At 37.7% G+C, this 14,360-nt stretch overlaps 1 long non-coding RNA gene across 4 annotated transcripts; it reads left to right on the top strand.

Moving 5' to 3' along the window:
• Nucleotides 1-1,611: 1,611 nt before the first annotated feature.
• Nucleotides 1,612-11,634, top strand: LOC308393959. 4 transcript variants are annotated; one of them, XR_013971063.1, is made up of 5 exons: nucleotides 1,612-1,716; nucleotides 1,812-7,623; nucleotides 8,327-8,547; nucleotides 9,111-9,344; nucleotides 9,719-11,634. It is a non-coding gene; the product is annotated as an uncharacterized lncRNA (long non-coding RNA). The 4 variants fall into 4 exon arrangements; XR_013971064.1 differs by having other exon boundaries at nucleotides 7,481-7,623; XR_013971066.1 differs by having other exon boundaries at nucleotides 1,618-7,390; nucleotides 7,481-7,623.
• The last annotated feature ends 2,726 nt before the right edge of the window (nucleotides 11,635-14,360 follow it).

The following is a 14,360-nucleotide window of genomic DNA, read 5'->3' on the forward strand; positions in this document are numbered from 1 at the left end:
GATCAGTGGTTGCCAGGGTGTCACTAATTAGTCTAAATGTCTGTATGACTGGGGTTAGACCTCCTCTAATGGAGTATGGGACCACTTGGTGGCTCCTCAAAGACTCTTAAAGTGGACCTTTTTTCAGATTTTTCTGTTCTTGGCTCTGTGTGATGTCATACGGAGTGGATATCCTTAATATGGTCATCTGTGAGCAAAGAAACTCCACCTACCTGTGGTGAAAACTGTTTGGGAGGGGAGAAAAGCAACCCCTAGTATCTGATAAATAAGGATTATTTTGAACTGTGAATCATGCAAAGCTGCTCTAACAGAGTCGAAGAATAAAAGTTTGGAGGTTCAAGTAATAGAAAAAGGTCAACTTTAAAATGAATTAAAACCACTAAAAACCTTCAAACGGACCTGAGAGTAATGCTTCATAGATGGAGCAGAAGGCAGCTTCTGAGTGATGTATTTTTTTTCTCTTTTCCTAAAAAACAGAAGAAAAAAACACAACTGACTGACTAATCTCTTTATCATATTTTGTGTTTTTTTTGCTAGTTATCAAATGTTTCTGTAAAAGTTTTAAAGGTTTTCCAACCCTTTGATTCCACTTTATTTCCTGTCAATCTAACTCTTTCCGCACTGAAGAGTTTACCTGGAGTATTCCTTTACGTTCTTGTGTTTTACTTTCTGTCCCATGCTTTGGAGTCAGCAGCTGGACGTCCCAGTGAATGTTTTTGTTTTCCTCTCCTGAGCCTGTGTGTGTGTGTGTGTGTGTGTGTGTAAATAAGATTATTTATTGCTCATCCTGGAGCACATTTGCACTTTTAATATAAAGGTTTCTTAGAGATGCATTACTTTTACATTCTGATCCAATAATCTCATTTAATCTCTTGCTTATGTTGATTTTTTTTTTTAAGTTTGGATTTTTGTGATAATAAAGAATTTTATATAAAGCGACAAAACAGTCTCAGTTTCCCTCCTTTTGTTTTTGTTTCAGTGGGAACATTTGTTGTTTACAAGCACTGTTTTTCATTTATTATTATTTATTAAGCAGCACTGAAATACTTTTGAAACTCGATGAAAAGAAAATGGATGAAAATGTGAAGTTTGCAAAAGAGGTTAAATGGTAAAAAGCATCTGAGCAGGTGTACATAACAACGTGGCTGGCGAGTTACGATAAAGTGTACGGATAGTCGATCTGCGTCATTTAAAGAGGTAATATCATGACAAGGAGTTATGAGGAGTGAGGACAGGGTTGAACTCGGAGTGAGGTGTTTTTTTTAAGGCTGATATCTGGTAGTAAAAAAAGGGTGAGACAAAATTCAAAACAAATTTTAAACTTGTTTATTTATTCATTATTATATAGCGTTAGCATTGGGAACATGTTTCATGCAGTAAAAGATAACGATAAAACCACAGATCTACACTGATTTGCTATCAAAATCGACAGTGTACTGCACTTACGCCTCACTCTTCATCAAACTTTTTTATTTCCTGATTCAAACCAGCAATGATCAGATAACAAGCATGTCACGCTGGCTGCTCTGAAAAGGACCCACTACTAGTTTGATTTCACTAGAAGAAAGACATTACCTGTGGATTGTGTGTGTGTGTGTCTCCTCATTTAGCAGACACGCTACAGGGACTCAATAACCTTCATTTGATCTGGACCAGGACTTTTCTCCAGACATGACTGAGGTTTCTATGATGGGTTTTGTGCTTCTTTTGTTTGTGGTGAGTCAACAAAGAATTTTATGTCTTTACAAACTGAACTTTGTTATTTACTTATTACTTATTTATTTTTTAATGGGCTTGATCGGCTTTTTCAGCTAAATTTCTCCCAGACTGAAGAAAGAAGATAAATGGGGCTATTTAATAACATGTGGTTTAGCAGTTTTAGCAGCACCAGAATCACTTCAAACATAAACGAAACTTTAATACTCCTTTTGGAAGAAAACAGGTGGCCTCGATTAGTATTTATTCTCGTGACTGTCTTTATTTAGCTGTAATTATGCCTAGGATGGTGAATACTATATTAGAAGAAAACAAAACACCTCTGTGAGATCAGAAATTCTAGAAAAAGCTGTAAAACAGACTTCAAAGTCTTTTCCCTTCACTTCAAGTATCCTATTGCAACAACACCAAGAAAAGCCAATTGGAATGTGAATTTCACTAAAATTAAATTTGACTGAAACTCCTCAGATGGAAAAAGTAAAACCCAAGACAATTTTCAGGGAAAAATGTTTTTATGTCATGTGTCAGGAAGAGATCCAGAGAGTGATAAAAAACAATGAGAGAAGCCTCACATTTACTGAGTCAAATAATCGATTAAATGCATTTTTGAGGCTGTCATTTTCTATATCTGTATGTATGTTAAAATCACAATAATTATTTTACCAGAACTGAGCAGATAAAAAGTCTGAGAAATCAGACAGTAGAAACTGAGTAAGAGACAAGAGGACAAAAGATAACAACTAAAACTGCTTGTTGACTTTTCTAATTTACTAAGAGCCAGGCTTTCAAACGAATTAAAACGTTGGCTGGGTTTGGTTAATTAATAAGCTGGAGTGGAAGACTGTTGAGGTCAAAAGTCCTCACTGAACATGGTGGATCCTCTTCAGGCAAGTATTACCCAGTATTTCCCAGTATTACCTCGAACCCAAATGTTGAGTTTGCTTAATCCACTGCATCCTGTTTGTCTCCAGTCGCCAGTGTTGGTCAAGTTACTTGAAAAAAGTAATCAGTAACTAATTACTGATTACTTCCCCAAAAAAGTAATCCCGTTACTTTACTGATTACTTTTTCAAAAGTAATTAATTACTTAGTTACTTAGTTACTTTTTAAAAACACGATTTACAACCTGAATAGGTGATAAAGCGATAGAGCTTTCAGCCCAATTCTACTTTTTCTACATAATCCATCATACAAATTATAATCAAATGGAAAAGTCTCTTTTTAAAACTTGTTTTATTAGTTTTAATCTTTTAACTTCATGCATCAAGCAAAAATTTAATTATATGCAACATTCTCTTGACTTGAATAAATTAGTTTAACATTTAAACCTATTTTCTACACATTCCAGCACATAAAATAAAATATTTTTTGTGTTTACACTCACTCTTTCAAATAGATGCAAGTAAAACACAGCAGAAAATAAATAAAGTCAAAGACTCAGCGGTCCTGTTGCTCTATTTTCACCTGTAAAGCAGGACTGCGGTAGGCGGAGGTTTACCCTGGTGCAGGTATGCCGCGGTCAGTTGAAGAATCCGCGAGTTTCTCTGTGAGTTTCCCATTACGTCATAGCACACTCGGTGCTTGCTTGGAAGTTTAGGTTTTTTTTGCTGTAAAAAGAAGTTTTCTTCCCATGCACGATGGACGCTAATGTTTTTGTCACTTTTTATGGAATCAAACTCAAAGTAAGGTCAGTACTTCCACGCTTTAATCGCTGCATGCTCATACTCTCTCCCACAATCGATATGTTATCCATTGTTGATCTGCAACACAGCTGTTGTCACTAACGGCCAGTGTTGGGACTAACGCGTTATTAAGTAACGCGTTACAGTAACTACGTTATTATTGTGGTAACGAGCACGGTAACTAGTTATTATGCCAAAACCAGGAACGCGTTACTCGTTACTGGGATTTAGATAGGGTCGTTACTCGTTACTTCGTGTGGTGGCTATCGCGGAGTTTCGACAGATTCAGTAACATTAGCAAGTGGTGGAGGCCAGCAGGTGGATGAAGGAAAGGGGACGCAGAAGGAAAAGAGACCCGAGGCGGCCGCCGGTCCAAGTGTGAACTGAACTTCAGGTAAGAAGTTATGACCTGCAGTCTCTCTGGGTCAGATATGAACCAAGTTTAGGTGGAGTTTATTTTCGTTATTCTGACTTTTTCCGTACTGCGTGCTAGCTAGCATGACGGGGTTTCTATACAGCTGGGTGGTGCTATGAAGTTAATGATGTTGAACTTTATTTTGTTCATAAGTTATTAGAGTTGCCAACCGTCCCGTCTGGTATTCAGAGAAAATATTACGCGTTTCTTATTGAGGTGAAAAGGAACAGTTTGTCCCGTAATTCAGCTACAATGAAAAAGACACCAAGCTGGAGTTATTCTGTGTCTTTGCTGCACAGCTGCCTCTTCTTTCATTCTCCCCCCTCCCTCTCCCGTTTCTACTTCAATCATGAAACTGATCAATGATCAGCTGATCGTCTCTCTTGTTTGTTTATCGCCCACTTTGCGCCGAAAGAGGAAACCAGCGGATGTCGCGCTAAACAACAGCAGCACGTTTAAGCTTGATCAGCTGTTGTTAGAATTTACTTAATATTAATTTCTAGTATCAGCTGATGTTTGCTGGAGCCACAGCTGTAAAAAAAAGCTGCTGGTCATGATATCGTTTGGTTATCTGGTGAGAGGGAAACATGAAGATGAAACCAGGAGATGTCCTTACTGGATCATCAGAGCTGTGATGGAGAAACAGGTTTACCTTTTAGGTGACATGAATGAGTTGAAGGGAAGTTATGAACTGTTTCTGAGAGACAAATAAAACCAGGATCCTTTTTTATGTAGCTGACAGCTGGTAACTGTGCAGGTGCGGATCTAGCAAAGTGTTGCCAGGGGGGCATGTAGGGCATTAACAGGGAATGGGGGGCACAAAGAAATACTTTTCTTTCTTATTCTCATTTAAAATGTCTAGCTTTTAAAAAATAATTATCTGAATCTTACAACAAACAATTGATAGATTGATGCATATATACCATCAAGACAGTGTACATCACTGTCACAACAGTGTTTGTTTTCATTCAAAGGCTTTATGATTTTTGCTATAATGGTGGGCGGTCTCTAGTCAAAATGCCCGGGACGATTTATTTGTCCCAGTCCAGCCCTGTATGCAGCTCATCTGCAGTCTGGTGTTACCTACATCTTCCTATTCAGAAGGCAGAATTTCGAGTTCTGAGTACAATCGAAAGCACCACGACTGCAGTTTTTGTGTTGGATGTAAAAGGCGCACGTGCCGCTGTGACGTAGGCTAGAATCATGGCAGCAGTCAATGACGGTCCAGGCGTGGGATTTCTTTCGTGGAAATATGCACATTATCTTTTCCTTTCTATTGGTAGGTGGCACAGTGCACTTGTGGCAAGTAAGCAAGCTAGAAGACTGGCAAAGTTATGGAAGCAACACATTAACAAGAGAATTCTGAGTAAAACCAAAGTTACTTTCCCTAGTAACTAGTTACTTTGAAAGTAACGAGTAACTTGAAGTAACTGAGTTACTTTTGAGAGAAGTAACTAGTAATGTAACTAAGTTACTATTTTAAAGTAACTTACCCAACACTGCTAACGGCGCACTCGCTTACGTCACTGTCGTGAGACATTCTTGAAAAAAATCACGGTTTTAGTAACGCAGTAACGCAGTGTTCCTACGGGAAAGTAACGGTAATCTAATTACCGTTTTTGCAATAGTAATCCCTTACTTTACTCGTTACTTGAAAAAAGTAATCAGATTACCGCGTTACTGCCCATCTCTGCCAGTCGCACAAGCAAACCAAGCTTCTTATGTTTTATGGCTCTCTTAAAGTTAAGATTAAGCTTCTATAATTTGTCATTGTGAAACATACTGTGATATTTATTAAAAACCACTTAAAAAATTAGTCTCCTTTAAGACTAAAGGAATAAAAAAAAAAAAAAACTCAATACAGAAACCAAAACACATGAAAACAGAAAAACAAACTGTTGTCCAGGGCAGGAATAATGCGAATGAGTAAGGGAACTAACTAGAAATACAAACTCAATAAACTAAGCAGCAGCTTGAACCTAAATAAAAAGAAAGTAGTAAGAACTCAGTATTTAAAAAAAATGAAACCAGTAGAAAGGTTGAAAGGAACAATGGCCCTTAGGAACGCACCAAAAGAAGCCAAGCCAATACAATTGATCATGTACTGTTAGTGCATCAGCAACAACAAAACTTAAGGTTTTGTTGTGTCTCTGCTTCCTGCACCAAAAATGGTGAAAGAGAAACATGAATTATGTCTCAGCTTTGATTTATGCTCTTTTATTTATAAACACCAACAATCATAGGACCCCAATTTGGTGCTTTTGCTTTGCCTGTGAGTGTAACAATGCTCTGATTGTTTTCTAAGATATTTAGAAAATGTGGCTTTCAGAAATGACAGCTTCTGATGTATAGTGTTTGTGAAAGCTGTGACATGCTCAGATAATCATTGGTTTTAATCAGGAAGTAACAGAGTTTGAGGAAATCCTGATAAAGACTTAGGCGCTGGTTCACTGCTAATTTTTGCTGTCAGCTTTGGCAATAAATTAGTTTGATGGTTAGTTTGAAAGCTGGCAATTATTCTTGGATGATTATGCTTTCAGAGACCAAAATTGTTACTAAAATACTTGACATCATTGTAAAGAACACCATCTTATTAGAAGACTTGTATATTTCACATTTATGCAGCTTTAATTTATAAAAGTGCTAAGGGTACTAACCAACTTCAAGTGCAGTCCAGTGGCACAAAGTTTTTTCAGTGTCAGTTCAGCTTTTTTGCTAAAGAAAAAGTGATGCGACATGTTCATGAGCATGTTTTTTAGAAACATAACAATGCGAGTGTGAATGAGAGGGGAAGGTTGCAAGAGTGAAGATACAAAGAGTGGTGGTAGTAAAGGTGGACAAGTTTACATCCACGTTTTTTCCTTACACATGTAACACAACATGAATCCTGAAGATGTTAAATTTGACAGCAAATTTTGATTTAGTTTTAGTCTTGACTAAAACTTTTTTTTTTTTTTACTATTTAGGCATCTAAATAATTTTAGTTTTGGTCAACTACATATCACATGAATATAGTAGACTAAATCTGAAGCTGATTCAGTGACTAAAACATAAAGCGTAAAAGTTTGTTTGTATTACCGATGCGAGTGGCTCCACACGGTTTACAAACCACTTAATAATTAATAAACCACTTTAATAATTTAACTATGGACAGATATCAAACATAATAAGATTTTCCCTGATAATGCATTATCAGGGATCGTAACCTCTAGTCCCTCATATGCATTTCACTTATGTTCTTCTTGTCTGCCGTGTCACAGGCTGTGAATTGTGAGAATCTGCAAAACGGTGAACTAGAGTTAGCTGTAAAAAACTAGAACCCACCGTTTGATGGAAGTTTTAGAAGTGGAGCAAGTGGTGCCAGGGGGTCAAGAGATGCAGGACCTGGTTCTAGAGTAAAAATTAAAATCTATCCCATCAAAATCAGTGTAAAGAATCAGCTTGAGGGGCCACGTTTTGATCCCAAGGTCAAAGCTATTCCCATCTCAGAGGGAGGAACCTTCTACAACAATGCCGAGGTTATTAGTAGCTATCCTGCAATAGATGAAGACACTGGAAAAGTAGCTGAGAATGTCAGGTCAGTGCTTAGATAAGAAACATGAACTATATTGTCATCTTCTCTTCCTATGTAAAATGATAACTGGCTTGTGGGCTCTTTCTGATGTAGGTATGCCAAAGTCTCAGACCCTGAAAACTGGCTGACTATTGACTCAAAGACAGCTGAGATCAAACTCAACAAGAGACCTGATAGGGAGTCTCCATACCTGATCAATGGGACATATTTTGCCAAAGTACTCTGCATTACAGAAGGTACAGAATGAAAGTGTCGTGGTCCTGAGTCTGGTGACTCAGTGTTTTGTGTTTCTTTATTATGATCTTGTTTATTCTAATTGTGTTTTCCATTAAGATTTGCCATCTGCTAGGTTTCTGTTCTGTCTGCCCTGGTCCCACTTTTCTGTGTTCCCTCTGTCTGTCCATTATGTTATTATGTCTGCTCATGAGTCTGCGTCTGTTAAGTTCTGTGTCTCGTCTGGATCTCTGTGTCTGTCATGTACTTCCTGTTTTACTTTGTAGGTCTGTACCTTATGTCAGTGCGTTCAGCTTTGTCCTCTCCCTGTCACGTCAGTGTAATCTGCGTCAGCTGTGTCGCCCAGCTGTTTCCTCTTAGCTCTGTTCATCTCTGGTATTTAGTGTCTGCGTCTTCCCCTGCTCGTTATTGCGTCGTACCCTCACTTTCACTGTGTGTTCTGCTTGCCAGCCTGCCTGCCTGTTAAGTTTGTTCCGTATTCCCAGTTTAGTTAGTTTTTTGTTCCGTATCTTTCCAGCAATAAAGCTGAGTATTTTGAGTTAAGTTTGCCTCCGTGAGTTCTGCATTTTGGGTCCCTTCTTCTTGCCTGCCTGCACATAGTCATGATAGAAAGTCCTGGAACTTGTCTCTGAAGAAAGGAAAGATCAGTGGAAATGAAGTTAAACTGGTGACTAATATATTAACATCTCTGTTTTCACATCACAGACATGCCTAGTAAAACAGCACTGGTACCATAGCCATCCAGGTTGAAGATTTGAATGACCACTGCCCCATCCTGACCAGTAATACCTATATTATATGCACCAGAGAGAATACTGTTATTCTGAATGCCAATGATGAGGATGCATATCCTAATGGACCTCCTTTTAAATTTGAGATCATCCCAGAAGGCACCAAAGGACAATGGAAAGTGGAGCATCTCAATGGTGAGGAGATGACTTCCAATCATTTAAAATATATCTAGTTAAAAAATACAATTTAATAAATAAATACGAAAAAAAAAGCATAGAAAATGAACCTTGAGCTAGTTGTGTCAACTTTGTTTTCATCTTTCAGAATTCATTTTATTACCGAGTAATAGGTCATGTTTTTAAACTAGCAGCAAGCTAGTCAAACTTGAGCAAGTTCAGAATCTGTCATAAATCAGAGAAATTTCAAATTTGCACTCAGTTGCAGACACATGAAAATAGGCAAAGTAAACTGAAAACAGATCTTCATTCTGGCTGATGAAAAGTCCAAAGTCACTTGAGTAATTAAACAAAATCACAAACTTGCTAGAAACATGCAGGAAAGGTTAACAGGTACTGGGACAAACACTGAGGGGGAGAACTTGTATTGTGCACTATACATACACGAGGATAAAATCCATTTGCATTTTTGTTTTGTTTTTTTTATCAGCATTTTACTTGTATGTTTTGAGCTGTACTTTAAGAGTGGTGCACATTAATAATTCTGTACATGTTCCACATTTCTGTTTGATTTCTGACAGACACTGCAGCTATTTTGCGGGCTCAGGAGTCCGTGGGGCCTGGTATCTACATGGTGGAATTAGTGGTAAAAGATCAGCAGGGACATTTCTGTCCAGAACCACAAAAAATGACAGTTCAAATTTGCAGCTGTGAGGATGGAGTCATATGTGGAAACAATCAGCCAATCAAAGGAGCACGATTAGGATCTGGAGGGATTGGGACACTAGTACAGGGCCCATTGCTGGTGCTGCTATGTAAGTAAGATAACTTTAGTGGATAATTTTGATGAAGCAAAAATTTTAAGTGAGTTTTTGAAATTTCAGATCCACTGATTGGATTATACATTTAAATGTAAACGTGAGAGTCCATGCTTGCTTTTAAGTAATTAAAAGCAATCCTGGCATTCCTTTCAAATTTATAAAGAACCATTCTGAGACCAGAATATAAAAAATAATAATAAAATAATTATTTTTCAGTAATAGCTAAAATATAAACACTGGTGTCATTTCACTCTAACTCTAAAAATCTTAATGGAGTCAGTGTTAATCAAAGTCTTGTTTGAAGCATCAGTGCAGTCGTCTCCAAATTTTTGAAGGCTTAAGTTTGACTAAAACCTTTTTCTTTGCAGTTGGTCCTCTGCTGCTGATATCCTGTCACTGTAGACGTGCTGCAAGAGATTTGCCCACAACGAATACTGTCAAGGTTAAAAATCGAGCTGAGGCTCAACAAGAGGAATTGACGCTGGAATAAGTCTGCCTGACAATTTTCTTATACACTGTTAAACTCAGGTCAGTAATCTGAAGCTAACCTTGTGATGCTGAATTTTTTACAGTTTAATATAAAATTGAAATCCAGTTTGAGTTTTTCAGTTTTTAAAGGTATCTTTAAAAACATGACTCTGTTTGTGATTTTTTTAGAAGACTTTAGAAGACTTGTTTCGATATGACTATGAGTCTGGGGATTTTCTGCTGACGATGTTAGTGGAGGCAAGAAAATCCTTTAGAACAACAATGAGCTGACTCCTCTTTTTCAGTTTTAGCCCTTGATTCCTGTTTTTAATTTTTACCTATTATATTCAAGTTTGTGTTTCTGTTGAGGTTTTTCCTCTTCCAATGTTTTAATGTTTATTGTGCTTTATTTCTGTATTTTTTATTCCTGTTTTGATTTCTCTTATTATTCTGATAATATTTAGTTTCCTGTTGTTCATGGTTCATTGTTTCTAGTTTAAAGTTTATGTTTGAAAAGAGTAGTAGTAGTGACTGTCTTCACCATGTTTCTGTTTGTGCTTCCATGTGTCTTGTTTGTGTGTTTGGATCTTGGTCCTTTTGTGTTTCCTTGTCTTGCATATCATGTTAAGTTTTCTGTAACTGTCTTCTTTGGTTATTTCCATTTTACTTTGAAGGGATCTGTTTTCTTTCATGTATCACCCTGACACCCTCAGCATCAAGTTTAGTGAGTTTCCAACATGTTGTCCCCTTCACACAAACGGTCAAATGGAATATAAACTACACTTAAGAAGACACAAAACAAGGCTATACAACAGTATATCAGAACCAGCAGATGCCCTCAGTACAACGGCCACACAATGTGACTCATTATTCAGTTTATTAACTTGGTATTCACAGTTCTCATATATACACAACATGATGTTCAGCACAGTTAATTTCTTCTACTTTCATCTATTGCATTCCCCTGCAATACTGGTCATCACTGGTTTTGTTTTCTTATATTAACTTCCATGACTATTCATGGATTTATTCTTAGACTACGACAGCAATTGGCCTACTACTCAATAGTCAATATCTCATAAAAGCAAATCTTTTAACTCCTAAACTATTGTTAGTGCAGCCTGAGTTTCATCCAGATTATCAAACAAACACACTCTGCTTTAATGTCAAGGCAAAAATCAAGACTGATTGTTGGTATTTGTTGATAATCATTAAGTAAAGCTGTGCATGTAGGTAAAGCTGATGTAACTAAAGAAAAAGGTGAAAAACAAATCCATGAAATAAAACTCCTATTTACTGCGCAAAAATAAATAAATAAATAAAATGTGATCAAACCAATGAATATCATCATGAATATGCTTTTTTTTGTAAAGTCTTATTATCCAATTATGTCAGGGCTCAATGGCCCGTGAAAAAGGATCGGACTTGCGCGCAGAACAAAAAGCAGAGGCTGAGTGCCTTTTAACAGAAATTTATTTTATTAGAGTCTTTGACAAAGAAAGCTAAGCTAAAAGTAAATGCAACAGCGAGCAATGACAAGGTAACATGAGAAAGGCCAGAACACAAGCTGAGTCAGGTCACAGGAATAGCAGGGTCAGGAATGGGGCGATGAAAGCTATAGCGGACAGCAACACTGAAACAAAGGAGATAATAATCAGAGTGGTCTGCGGTGTAGTGAATGAATCCAAGATTTCAAAGCTAAGAGGTTTTACATGGCACAGGTGGAGATTAACTGGAGAAGGAAGTGAACTAGATCTGGGTGAGTACAGAGTGTGGGTGCGCAACGAGGCAGGCAGAGTTTTACCAGCAGCAGCAGCAGACCAGAATCCTGAGGTGTGACTACAACGAGAATTGGAAGATCTATCCAGGTGCCGACTAGAGAAAAGGAAGAGAGGGTTAAGCAAAACACACTGAGGAACACAAGACAAAAATGTGAGGCAGGGAACTGACTATTGTAAGCAGACAATCTGGTGAAGGTTCATTTTGAGCGCTGGTCATAAATACTGCTGGAGTATTTGCCACAGGTGAGGAGCAGGGAGGAGTGAGGAGGACTCCACCCAGGGGAGGAGAGCCGATGCTGTGGAAAATTACTCAGACTCACCCAGATCAGTAAGCTCTTCTTCAGTTATACTTTAACTACACAACCACTATTACAACAATATCAGAACATTTATTCACTTTGGCTGTGGTGAATCAGCATTTCTTCCAGTTCTACAAACATATCACTTGAATCATAAAATACAATGTACTGTAAATTAACCATTCATATAAAGCCTGTGGCGTAATCTATATTGATTGTATATGCATGCGTCACTAGGTGGCAGTACTTGCCCACAAAATAGAAAATGGTTTGGCATGGAAAACACGAAGAGCGTTGTTAAAAATATGTTGCTCGCTTGAGCAGGAGTCTTCATTCAAGAACCAACACAACAAAGCCCATTACTGAACCAAAGACAGACTGAAAGTGTCCATAAACCTGATTAACATACTGTCACAAACATGGTTTAGGCTTCATGAGCATAGCTATTATAATTGAAACTCACTTTACCCACTGGCGACATCATGAGCTGTTTATTAGTAGGATTTATTCTGCAGCACTTGCCTCTACAGCGGTTTGCATTGCTCCTGAGCACTATGAGCCAGTTAGTGGCATGGAATAGTACATATAAATAACCACTGTATCAGTGATGAAAAACCGGTTGGCAGATAAGTGCCATTATCTGCTGGAGGTTTCTTTCTGCTAAAAGGGAGCTTTTCCTTCCCACTTCCCACAAAGTGGGAATATGATTGTTGGGGTTCTTCTTTGTATTATTATATGGTCTTTCTCTTACAATATAAAGCGCCTTGAGGCAACTGCTGTTGTGATTTGGCTCTATATAAATAAAATTAATGGAAATTGAATTGAAAAAATGTAATTAAAGACGTAATATAAAAAATACTGAGATGTTCAATATTTCTTTAAACTTATTTAACATAAAAGTCCCCACAACCTACAAGTTGTCTTTCTATCCTTTTGAGTTTTTAACTATGATTATAATCCATGTTTTTCTCTTAAACACACATTTCCAGCCTCTAAAATCTGCACATGCACAAACCATCTCAGTCTCGCCTCTTCGGGTCAGGTTTGCTTTGCTAATGCTTCGCGCCGCAAACTGCTTCTCCAATACTTGCGACACACAATTTGCTCTCAATTGCGCTATTCAATGTTGGTAGGGGGGGTGGGGGGCAGGTCTTATTTTATTTTTTATTTTTTTGCTTCATATGGTAGCCATTATTGCTGCATTGCAGAATGCAGATATTTAAGATATCAGAGTGAGATATTCGTGGTATTTCTCCGCTCCTGTCAGTTTATTTGGAATGCCAGATGACGATGTGATCAAAATGTACAGATTTTCAAGCCTGTAGCGGTCCTAGCCCACCCCCACCCACACATAAAACATATTAAGGATTGTACATTGACATATTTTATTGTAAGAACTGAACCATACTGAATTTAACAAGAGAAACAAACACACACACACACACACACACACACACACACACACACACACACACACACACACACACACACACACACACATATGTATATATGAAGAGAGAGAGTATTCATAGTATGCAAACGGCTAACAAACAGCCATCACAATGAGAACTGCACAAATCAACAACTGACAATGATTAATTAATATTGTGCTGAACACAGTCCAAAAGATTCAATAAGCTACATCAGTGTCTACTGTTTAACAAACGTTCTAACAAACATAAACTGAAGTTTTCACTATCCCTATTAATGAATGTTATCTTGTTGTATCTGTTGTGTCCACTGCTATCTTCTATGCTGTTGCATGCTGGGGCAGCAGGTTGAGGGTCATAGATGCCAACAGACTAAATAAACTGATCCACAAGGCCAGTAATGGTGTGGGGATGGCGAGAGTGAGATTGCCAAAAAGCACCACTGAACGACACAGGAAATCATTCCTGCCTGTGGCCATCTCCCTGTACAACTCCATCTAACACACTGTAATAGTTACACCCTTTTTATACACGCTCTTTTCTACTCTGTAATATTCTTGTCCATTTTCTCAATATTTCTTTATAATCACCTCCGTTAATCCTTGATATTCATAACTGAGTGATCTGTATACATTAGTGCTATTTCTTAAATGTGTCAAATCTGTAACATACTGTATTGTTTGGAGTTTAGTCTGTTACTGTTATTTTTACAATTTCTTCTTGGAGCAACTGTGACCCACATAATTTCCTTAGGGATTAATAAAGTATTCTGATTCTGATTGTTTCAGGATGACCCTCCATTATGAGACATCTGCTTACCTGTATCTTTTGCTCTTTTCTCCTCCTCTTCTTTTCTCTTTTTTCTAAACTGAGCACCTGATGGCTTTGAACTTTTCTTGTCCATCTTCCATTTGTTTTTTTGCACTACAGTATGAACACTCATCCCCCAACCGGAGGATCACCACAACATAACCTAAAGTTCACAGATTCACTTTGTCTAAGGTGTATTTCTGGGATTTCACATAACCCAGG

The sequence above is a fragment of the Rhamphochromis sp. 'chilingali' genome (assembly GCF_963969265.1).
Source record: "Rhamphochromis sp. 'chilingali' genome assembly, chromosome: 3".
Classification (NCBI taxonomy): Eukaryota; Metazoa; Chordata; class Actinopteri; order Cichliformes; family Cichlidae; genus Rhamphochromis; species Rhamphochromis sp. 'chilingali'.